Genomic DNA, 11,816 nt, shown 5'->3' with positions numbered 1-11,816 from the left:
TTTTAAGTTTTATAAGAAAACTTGTCATATTAGACTAATCCAGTCTAGACATTGATTTCAGTGGGCATTAGAACTTTCTTAAATATTTTCCAGAAAGGTTTCTTCCATCACTAGTAAACTTGGACAGCAGGCAAATGAAATGGATGAAAAATATGTATTTGGATCATGCCATGTAAGAAAGGGATCTCAGTGCAATAGCCTGTCACCAAGATACTTGCTTTTGAAGTCTTTTTTTTTAGAAAATTGTTAACTTGCTGTAAAATGTGTTATTAGTAAGAAGCTTCAAAGCAAAACATTCTTCCCTCCCACTTTTGATTATTTGATAAAGAAAGGATTCTTAATATAATCATATGGTTAAACTGATTATGTAAAATAGCTTTTTAGCAATTAATATTTGAGTGAAAGCCTGCTCTAAAGTGAAACCATAATGGATCTTTATTATACTATCAGATTTCATAAAGAGGCTGTTTAGCTACGCTTTTCCTGTACAAACAAAATAATGAAAAACAAGTGTGAAAAACTCATCATTTTAGGACTTTTCTGCTGTGGAATATCTGTCTCTTTGCTGATGCTGGGGCAGATTTCTCTATAATTCCAAATCTTTTATCTTGGAATATTTTAACATAATCAGTGTTTTTTCACTGTGATCATGGGATTTCATTAATTTTTTTAAAGCTCTTAAAAGAGAGAGTGGTAGTTTGGCATGGATTCACAACAAGCTTTGATGAGTTCCAGAAAAGTGACTGTTATACAAATACAAGGAATGAAAAGAACTTGTTATCTTTAACAAGAGCTTGATTGGATGTAATAAAAGTTCCTTGTTAATTTACTGAAGTTAGCAGCTATGCTGGTAATGAATTTATAATCAACAACATTTGATCTTTTGCGGAAGCTTTTGCCCCTTTCTCCCCCCCGCCCCGAATGTTTCTGGAGAGAGTCCAGATAATTTCCTTTAATAGGGATTAAAACTTTAAAGGAGTGTTGCTTTATAGTGACCCTTTTTGGCAGTTTATCAGAACACTTATGCAGCTGGTAAATGTAACTACAAAATTCTGTGGAGGGATGACTATTTTTCCTTAAACAATCTCTCCTCTCCCCTCCCTGCCATGGGCAGCACATTGTTTACAGCAACACTGACAAAATAAAGAATCACAAAAATGAGTTACGTGAACACAAAAGCTTTGATTCTATGGGAATAGCTCCAAAAATGTCTTTTGTGTAATGCATGTTAAATGAAGTCATTATCCTAGAACTTTGAAATAATTCTACCCAAATAGACATAACTTGGTTTTTTAAAGTAATTATGTTACATTTAGAGTTCTGAGAAATTGTCTGTGTTTTTAATGTGAATTAGGACTGACATTCACATGCATACTCACACAAAGGCTGTTGAAGGGTTGTGCTGCATTTGTGGAGAAGTTTTCCTGTTGACTCATTTTGATTTTACAGTCCTTTTTACAAACTAGTATTGTTGGAATGTTGTATTTTAGTTGAGAGGAGGTTGTACGTCTGTTGTTTTGTTAATTTTTTAGAAGTCTCTCTATCAATCACCTCTATATTGCCTTAAGTTCCAACCCCTGCCAAGTACTATCCTGGTCTACGGGGGTGAACACCAATAGCATAGCGACAGATGGACAGGGTAGACAGACGGCCCATATAATCCATCCTATGCTGGTTTTATAAGTCTATAAAAATGCAATAAAGAAAAGGGTCTCATTAGGTAGAGGCAGGGGGCTGATTGATTTGCAGGCCACACTCAGTTTATAGCTGCCTTCTGTGTGAAAGTCCACCTTACAGTGTGAGTTTACCCTGTTTGCCATGGCTTGTTTAGTTAGACTTAATTTACTTCTGGTAACATTGAGCATTATTCATGTTTTTGTGGTGACTTTTACCCCAATTTGGCACCTAAGCATGGACTCACTCTCATTTTACTCTGTAGAAATAAAACCCTTAAGCCAGAGGTCAGGAGGAAAGCTGAGTGAAATGCTCCTACCAAGTGTGGGTTGTCTGAGAAGGCAGGAGCTGTTTAATTGAAAGAGAAACTTAATACTCTCAAAGCTTTCATTTCAACTTGTGTGTATTTTTCCGCATTGCAACAACCACCACCTCCAAATTTGAAAGAGGCTAAAGGAAAAATACGTTGTACATAATCAGTCTCACTGATTCTCAAAACAATCCATTTTGTTTTTTGTTGTGGGATGCTTTCTAGGGAAGAGTTTTTTTCCTGTAAAAGAAATAAGAGCATGTGATTTTCAAAATGGTAAAAATGGCAGCGGGGCTGAGAGCTGGCTGCATCAATGACGCAGCTTTCTTCAAATAAGGCCCAGCATTCTCAATGCTGCCAACACTGCTGCAGGTGGATTTGGGGAGAGAGGCGAGTGTGCCTGGTTCCTGCGCTGCAGAGCATGAGAGAGGCGCATTAGCACCGAGCAGTGGGTAATCTGTTCTAGCACCTGGTCATGGACGTGGAGCGGGCAGTTCCTGACATGTGGGGAGTAAGGGACAGTTCTTGACTCTGCTGCTGACCTTGGGCAAACTGCATTATCTCCCCGAGCCTCAGTTTCCCAGACTGCAAAATGGGACCAAGGACCATTGTCATCACGATGTTAAAAGTATCTCTGTTTCAGGTAACTATGAAAGAAGATTTTATCTTAGGTAAGACTGGGAAAACAGAATGGGTTGCCCATACACAATGTATTTTTTGGGAATCCCACCTAAATAAGTGATGACAAATTCCTAAAGATGAACTGTTGATTCATTCTTATGGAACTGCAGATATTAGATTCATGTAATCATTTAATATTTCAGTGAATCCAAATAAGCTTTTCCTCGACCATCTCCTGTGTCTATGAGTTCTAGAGATTCTTGTTCTGCATTAAATATTTTCCTTTTAGCAGTTTTTAAGTTGTTGCCTCTAAGTTTTATTGGATATTAGCAATACTTAATAAGAACAACAGTTTATAAATATTTGTAGTAATTTAAGGAAAGGACCAGTCTTAAATTAAAAATGCTTTTTAAGTCCAGTTGGTGAAAATTGTTTCAAAGCATTCAGGATTATTACTGTTCCAAAAAAAATTCAACCTTAAGAGGGCTGTCATTTGGATAGTTGAAAGTTCCATCATTTACATTCATGGTATTTTAATTAGTCTTTTTCTTTCTTACTGGATATCTAAAAGCTTCTCTTTAACCTCAGGAGAAAAAAATGGGAAAATTGGCAAACTTAAAACTAAATAACTGTGTTATTTAGTGTTAACTGTTATCACAATAGTGATTTGCTAAATTGTATCATCATGCCAGAAAAGATCTTAGTCTTGAGTTCAGTGAGAGAATTCCAGTTACCATTATAAAACCTTCCACGTTGTTTAAAGTGTTTAAAGCCCATTGGGAAAAATCTGTCTGGGTATTTAGCTCAATCTCTATTATTACTATTACTATTACTATTACTATTATTATTAATTGTCATTGTTGTTGTTGTCTTCCTCCCCCCACTTCCTTTTTATTCAAACAAACAAACAAACAAACAAACAAACAAACTCTCATGTCACGCAGTTAACCATACAACTCATCCCTACCCTTTGATACTACATATTTCCCCCATGGAGCTGATTCTTCAAAGCCATTCACTGGGTTTGAGGAGCCAGTTTCTGTTAATTTTAATGGGGACTAGACATCCAGCCCCTAAGGCAGCTTTGAAAAATCTCCACCAGATTCTTTATGGCTCTTCTTGGAGGCAACAAAATGTTTACCCAGTTATGTAGCTGCATTTCCCCAAACACTGCTAACATAAAGTTAGAGATCATCTTACTTCCTCAAGTTTAAAGAGCCTCATTTTTCTGTTCAGCTACATTTTCTCTTTCATTTCCATTGAGTCTTTCATATGACACAATTTCAAAGGGGAGGGACAGTTTTGGAAAGAAACTAGTAGATCATCCTATTTGCATGCAAGGAAGATGATACCTTGTTTTCTGACATGCACCCTATAACAATCAGTCTATATCCTGTTCTCCTTTTCTGGACGTTACATTGACAGCCTTCTTCAGAAAACTGTTTTCTTTCCATCCTGCTCTGAATGATGTATTTAAAATGTGCTTCACCCTCAAAGGTGAAGGCTTTCAAAGCAAAATTACTGAATGAGATAAGGGGGAGGGAAGAGGAGAATTGCCTATTCCAACAGAACTAAAAAGCAGCAAACCCAAGTACATTTTCCATTCATTGACACACATACCCCAGCAGTAGTCTGGATTCCCTTTCCCATGCATTGCTACCCTTCCATCTGAATAGACTCTGGGAAATAATAAGAGCAAACCTTAACTCTTATGTTAGGCCAGCTTCCTTAGAGGTGTCTGCTCTGCAAACATTTCCTTTGAAAAAAGTAGGAAGTTTGCCATGTATATAAACAGAAGTGTCCTTAGTTATAGCAACATGGAGGGCTGCTAAATTGCATTTAAATCGTCTTTGTTTAATTTATGTTCTATGCTGTCTTCCTTGTATATATCCCTTAGTTACGCTTTTGTCAGTTGTGTTTCTTTAAATGTATTATAAATCTGTATTTCCCTCATAAACCAGTCTGGAAAAGGGCATCTGTACTGGAAACTGGTTTTAGTGACTTGACACTTTGGCTCTTTTATGTTGTGAAACGAGTTTTAATTTTCTTAACATAGGCCAGGCATGGTACATAAACCTCTTCCCCCCCAGGGAGGCTTTTATGTTTGATTCCTTTAGTGGCAAAGCTTTTGAATTTCTCCCCTTGATTGACTTGATTATGATCTTCCCAGTATATATCCTTCATGTTGATGAATTCCTGGTAGAGATCCTCAAAGGAGTTTACAAGCCTCAATGCTAGATGAAACAGAAGAATGAAATTATCCCTGCAAAAGCTGCTACTAGTGAAAATAGGAAATTGAATAGTAGTGCTGCAGATTTATTTATTTGTTCTTTGTCTAATTTGAGATACTGGGGAAAGATTGATTTTTAGAGAATAGGTGCTCTGAGGTTTCTGCCAGGTGACTCTGAATCTGCACAAACTCAGAACCCAGTTTGGAAATGTAGGTCAAAGCCCCTGGAAACGTTGTCCTGGCTCATTCTGCTCTTGTGCTTTGTTAATGCTGGAACAGAGTGGATCTAACCATCCTCGATGAAGGTCTTCTACTCAGAAAATCTTTGGTAAAATCGCACTGCTGCAGGGAGCAGCTAATCCAACGGTCCATAAGAGAACTAAGCAGTGTGTAGCCACCATGGGGACATCTCACGGCCTTTGAATATCCATTTTGCTAGAAAGGATGCTGCTTGCACTATATACATGGCAGACAATGCTTCTGTCTTCTCTTCCTCAACATGTTGCATCAGAAAAGGCTAGATTTTGCGCTAGGAAATGTGCTCAAACCTTCAGAATATGCTTGGCTTCCTTAATAATTGGCTCTTGCGGGTCATTGCTGCCCAGCTTCCATCTGGCTGGAAGCACCACACACAAGAAGGCAGCTCAAGTCGTCTTGAACCTCGGCCATGCAGCATCAACACGATTATCCTCTCAGAGCCTTTTTTAGGTGAAAGGCAGATTACCTGGGGATGGAAAATGCTGTTAGGACTGACCACGGTGACAGAAGGGTGATAAATAGCATACAGTGACTATGTACCATATCTATCCATTTACTTATACATTTGTTCATGGTAAGTGTGGCCAGGGGTAGTCTGAGACGCTGTTCCTAGAGCTGAGACAACCATGATGAGACAACTCAACAACTCTGGAATGTACATGCCAAGAAACAAAACTAGGGCAGGATATTTTGACACTAATATAGTTTTCATTGTTGGATTTCTCATGTAAAGAAAGATTCACAATTTTTTACAGTCAGGGAAGAGAATCTTTATTGACTTTGTTTAACAGTAAGCCATTCTGATCAAAGGATGAGTAATTTTTGGTACTCAGCTCTACAGTCTTTATAGATATATAACTTTTTGAAAATGAGCACTTTTGTAACTGATTCAAGTTGGATGCCACAGATAATCTAGCAGGGACTTAAGAAAATTTGGCAGATAAGTAGTGATAAGTCTGGGTGCTGCACCTTTAGCTGTACGTCGCCAGCATTGCACAGGAAGGGACTGAGAAGCATTTCCAGTAGGAGACTGGAGACAGACAGACCTGCTTCTTCCCCTTTTGTGCTTTCATACCTATTCTTTGATTTTTCTTCATGTAAAATAAATAGAGAGCCAGTGGAATGGGGGAGAGAATCAGAAGTGTAAAAGTGAGAAAACTCATGGGTTGAGACAAAAATTAATTAATAATAACAATAACAATAATTGTAAATAATTGTAAGGAAAAGGAAAAAAAAAAAGAAAGAAAAAACAGTGAGAAAAATAAAACCCAAGAAAGATATGTGATGCAAATGAAAATTGCTCACCACCAACCGATCGATGCCCAGCCAGTCCCTGAGCAGTAGCCCCCCGGCCAACCTCCCCCCAGTTTTATTGCTGAGGGTGACACCGTATGGTCTGGGATATCCCTTTGGTCAGTTGGGGCCAGCCGTCCCGGCTGTGTCCCCTCCCGACTCCTTGTGCCCCCCCAGCCTCCTCGCTGGTGGGGTGGGGTGAGGAGCAGACAAGGCCTTGACTCTGTGTAAGCACTGCTCAGCCATAACGAAAATGTCAACACTGTTTTCACCACAAATCCAAAACATCACTCCATACAAGCTACTGTGAAGCAGATTAACTCTATCCATCCTAGCCAAACCCAGCACATTTGGAAAAGGAAACTAAATGGAGAAAGGCAGGATGAACATAAAATTTTTACAGTTTCTTTTTTCCTTATCAGAAAATTTTAGTTGGGGCTTTTTCACAAATTAACTCAGACTGGAGTTAATAGGAAAGAACTGGAAGGGCAGGCAGGAGAGACAGAGGTATAACTCACCTGAAACCAGGCATAAATTTAGGCCTGGGTGTCTATGTGTATAAATGCTTTTCTAGACACGTAAAATAGAAGTAATACAGAAATAAAATACAGGAAAGGATGAATCCCTCACAGTGCAGAGCTCTCTCTCGCTTCTACATTGGCTTTCAGTCTCTCAGCTGTCGTTTGTCATTGTTGTTAGAGCTGGCTGAAAATTGTCCAAATTTTGTGAAAACTGTTGTGACCTTTTTTCCTAACTTGATAAATAAAAGGATGTTTTTTCAGGGTGGGGAGAAGTGTTATTATCTCTAGTGAAAGCAAGTTTATTTTTTTAAACTGTTTTAATAGTTGTTGTTTCTATTTTGATAGATCTGTATGCATAAAAAACGATGCCAGAATGCTAACACTGCATACTGCCAGAAATCAGTTCCAATTCACTTTCTTGCTCTCACATTATAAAAGCGAAATTATTAGGGTTTTACTTATTGATTATCTTATTCACATAAGTTTCTAATCTATTTTTAACACTCTGGACTCCTGTGTGTGGTCTCCTGCAGCAGTGTTTTCAAAGACTGCTGGCAGAAGAGATTTTTTTTTTACCGGTTTTGAATTTGCTGCTATTCAGTAGATCAAAGCAGGAGAAAAGCAAGGATTTGTTAAGATCTTGGGGTGTAGCTAGTTTCTGGTGGTAACTTTTTGACCTTAACATAGTAGCACACTTACATCACATCCATACCTGTTTTCCTGGGAAACCTCTTGCTGACTTGTGCTGCATATTGAGGCAAATCCATGCTACAAAGAATTGGGATTGTTTTTCCCCCAAGTCAAAGGTTATTAATTCTATAAATGGTTCCAAATGAAGATCAGAACATATGTAATACAGAGGTTATTTTCAGATGGCAGGATTAATAAATTAATGTGAATTGCATAAAAATAACTGCAGTGAGAAAACTCGAGTTAGCCACAGTTTTTGGAATTTGCAGACCAGAGAAATGCACAGTATGAGAAAATAGTTCTCCATGCAGTTTCGGCTGAGGTTCCGATGTTTTCTGAGCTTTGTAGATATTTTCAGACCCCAAAAAATGAAATCTGATGATACAGATAAATTCTGGGATTTGCATTTTTGGAACGAGACCACAATGAAGTTTGAGATGCCTTGTTTGTTTGTCTCAGTGTGTGCTGGGGATGATCTGCTTGGTGTCAGTGAAACTGGAGCTGTAAAAGCTGGGGTTTGGCCTGGTATAGCTCTCATAGGTAGGACTGGTAGATATCTGCTGTCTGCCCTTTTCCCCAAAGGCATCATGCCGTTACTATGCCATATATATTGACATTTGTGAACAGTTTAAGGGAATCATTTTTGTGCTGTGACCAGGCGTGTGGCTGTGAATATTTCATAGTCCACTCTAGTGGTTGTGGTAGGGGAAATATGTCTGGAAATAAGGTTCACCCTACAGAAGAAGTACGCCAAACGTGGGAGCCAAGACCACAGCAGAAAGGCTTGCATGCAAACAAACAATAAAGTGCTGCACAGGAAACTGCTCAAGAATTTGCAAAGTTGATCGACTGTAGTTGTTCAGCAAGAGGCAAGACAAGACTGGTGTGGCGGTTTCTTCACCCTTTCTTTTCCATTATAGATCCTTTCCTCATGTTTGCCATCTGCACAACTGTAGAAGTTCTCTTTTCCCCCTCCTTTGCTTCCTTCCTTCTTACCGGCTCCTATCAGGAGTGAACGTCTCTGTCTCAGAAGGGCAGATTTGAGGAAAACAGAATAACCACTCACAAATGCCCAGCGCTCTAAACCCACAGGTGCATTGTCGGAGTTTCCGTCATTGTTTTCTCTCATTTTATTTCTCCTTTTATTCTTCAGGCTAACTTTTTAACAGCAACACTTGCCAATAAGATAACAGAAAAACCCACTGTTCTCCAGTAGCCTTTAGTTTTTTTGAGTTGGTGGCCAAAACTAATTGAACTTGTGGAAAGAGAAAATAATGAGGAAAAATGCGGATGAGGTAAGGGAAAAGCTTCAGAGATTGGACTAGAATGTCGATGAGGGAAGTAAGATCCTGGGAATAGTCAGTTTTAGAATGGCTTTGACTTTATTAACGAGTGTGAATTAAAAAATGTGTATTTATTACTGCCTTGTTTAATGATGTCGTGTGTTAACAATTTAACTGTCACCTAGAGGCACTTTCCTGAATAACAGAATAGGCTAATGGGACCAGTGCTTCCCCACTGTACAGTGTGACACTGCACTTTCTCTCTTCAGCTGGGCTCTTTATTTTTGGCACAAGTTTATTCAAAATAATCATCTGTCACCACTGTCTTTTCACTGATATGATCAACTGCATAAATAAGATGTTTGAAAAGTGCTTTGCAGTCTGAGGGGCAGAGGAACTGAAAGGCAAGGAGGACTGACAAGCCTAAGGAAAATGGTAAGGCCTTTTACCTTACCATTTCTTCTTCTACCATCACACTTAAGGAGTGATAAGAGCAGGAAAGAGAATTAGAGTGAATAGTACAGGGCTGAGGCAGCTGGGCAGAGTAAGAAGCAGAAGGCTGAGTGCAAAACGAGAGTGCAGATTCAGGAGTAAAGACTGTACTGAACAGGAGGAATATCACATTGATATATGCTGGATGTGAGATTGAATTAGCTGTGGTGGTGACCTGGGGATTACATAGTGCTACAGCTTCTGCTCAGTCACATGGATGAAACATATACTCCACTGGGCTGCCTGCAAGTGCAGTAGACCTCCCTATTCCCCCCCCCCAGTAAATCTGCCTCATACAATAAGTTAACAGTTTTTTAGAACTTCCTGAATTCTTTCTTGCTGAGTTTATCACCAACATTTGGCATATTTTGTTAAGGAAGAATATCAACTGAGAAAATAGATATTTGAAAAATGACTCAACATAGAAATTATGTAAATTCCCATCACGATACTGGATGACTCCTGTAGTTCTCTTCCCCTCATCCCTGCTCTCCTTGGTGGGGCAGGTGAGCTGTATCTCTCAAGATGCGGCATGGGCAGGTGCTCCTGTGGTGTGCCATCGCTGTGAGAGCAGGTTGTGCGTGAGGGGAAATGTGATCTGATGAGGGAGACTTACAGAGGAAAGTGCTATCATGAAGAACTTGGACTTCAACTTTCGCAGGGCACCAGAGAGATCCTCCCCAGCTGTAATATGTCGGCTCTTGGTTTTCTTTCTGAGCTTCCAGATTTTACATGGAAGGCTTTTACAGTGACAGAATGTTTAGCTTTTTAATGAAGACACACACTGCACAACCTTCTAGCATTCTTGGACCCTCTTCTACCATATACATGGGTAGGTTTGGAGTGTTTACATGGCTACCTCTGCTCTGATTCCCAGGACCCACTAAAATGGAGTGTATTTCAAAACACTTCCTTCTGTTGGGCAAAGGAGAAATTAATGGTAAATGCCTCCAAAATGTGAAAGCTTTAACCCTTTGGTCCTTTAAAACCCAGTTCCCATTGGTGCTAACTTCCCTTTCATTGCAAGATAATGAACCTTCACTTCTGTTATGTGTCCTCGCCTTCAGCGTGGGTTCTCTGCATAGCTCCCGTCGTGGTCAATTATCTGGCAGGAGAGGCCCACAACAGCAGAGACTATTGCTTAATTGTTATTGTGGGATCCTTATGCAATGTGCAGTTGCTGGGGCTCATTTACAATTCTAACACATCCAGTGTGCCCTGCATCAGGAGTCCTGTGAACTGGACAAAAGTTAGAAAGTGGCAGCGCTGTTCCTGGCCAAAAGCTCATTAAGATAGACGTCTCCTGCTAGTGAACATCACACAGATGACACAGACAGCTCACTCCAAACGAGAAACATCCTTTTGTTCTGCCTTACTAGGGCTTTCAGATAAAAAGAATTTGAGGGTACTCAAAGGGCCAGCTGTGATATGAAGGGAACAGGTTTAAAATAGCTCTCAGGGGCAGTAAATGCTTAATGATCAGATCTTTCATTGCTCTTGGAACATTTAAGGAAACTCAGTCAGCTAAAATTTTTGTTGATTACTTTAACAGAGGCCCTTTGTTCATATTATCATGCAGAATAATTAAGCCAATGCAAGCAAGTCTGCTTAGCTATATCCATAATTAAAATGTTAGGCTGTGATTAAACAGACTGTATTGGCACAGAGAGCACCTATGCATGTCATGAAAGAGTTCCATCACTGCCTTAAGCTTATTTTCACCCTATTTTATTTGTTATTATTTTGGAAAAATGAGTTTTATACAAAATAGGTAGTGGAAGATGATACGTTTCCAGTGAGGATTTAATGATATCTTATAATGGAGAAAGGAGATATAAACATATCCAAAGTAGTTAGTTTATAGGGCAAAATTTAGGATGTACAAAAGAGCATGTCAGTCTATTTTAACTTACTTAAAATTGAAAAGTTTATGATTATGTGGGACCTGAAGCTTTGTCAGAAAGGAAAACCCTTTGATCTAGAAAATATTTTAATTAAATGCACTTTCAACTTGTTGGACTACCTGTTTTAAGTCAAAAGCTTATTGTCAAACATTACATCATTCTGAGGTCTCCCAAGCCTAATTACCAACTTTCTTTTGGGATTCTCTCTCAGTTGGCAATTAGTGAAAATAACACTTATGCTGTTGGCAAGGGCAGACTGGCTTTGCACAAGCTTTTGCAGAAATGGGACAGGATCTTTTTTGATTTCCCGGGCAGCAGAGCTGGAATTTTACAGAGTTTCTCCCACTGAGGGCACCAAGAGTTCTTTGGAAGCAAACTTTGGCTCTCCTGCTTTTTTTGTTCACAAAAGCCGGTTTTATCAGAATATTTTTGGAGCAGAATAGATACAAGAAGAAGGTGTCCTTAGGCCTAGGACTGGAAGGATGCTGGTAGGGAGGAGACACTTGACAGAAATCAGGTTATTTTGATACAAGGAAGAAA

This window comes from Phaethon aethereus (assembly GCF_964289735.1).
Source record: "Phaethon aethereus genome assembly, chromosome: 10".
Taxonomy (NCBI): domain Eukaryota; kingdom Metazoa; phylum Chordata; class Aves; order Phaethontiformes; family Phaethontidae; genus Phaethon; species Phaethon aethereus.
Note: the sequence above shows the minus strand (reverse complement) of the source record.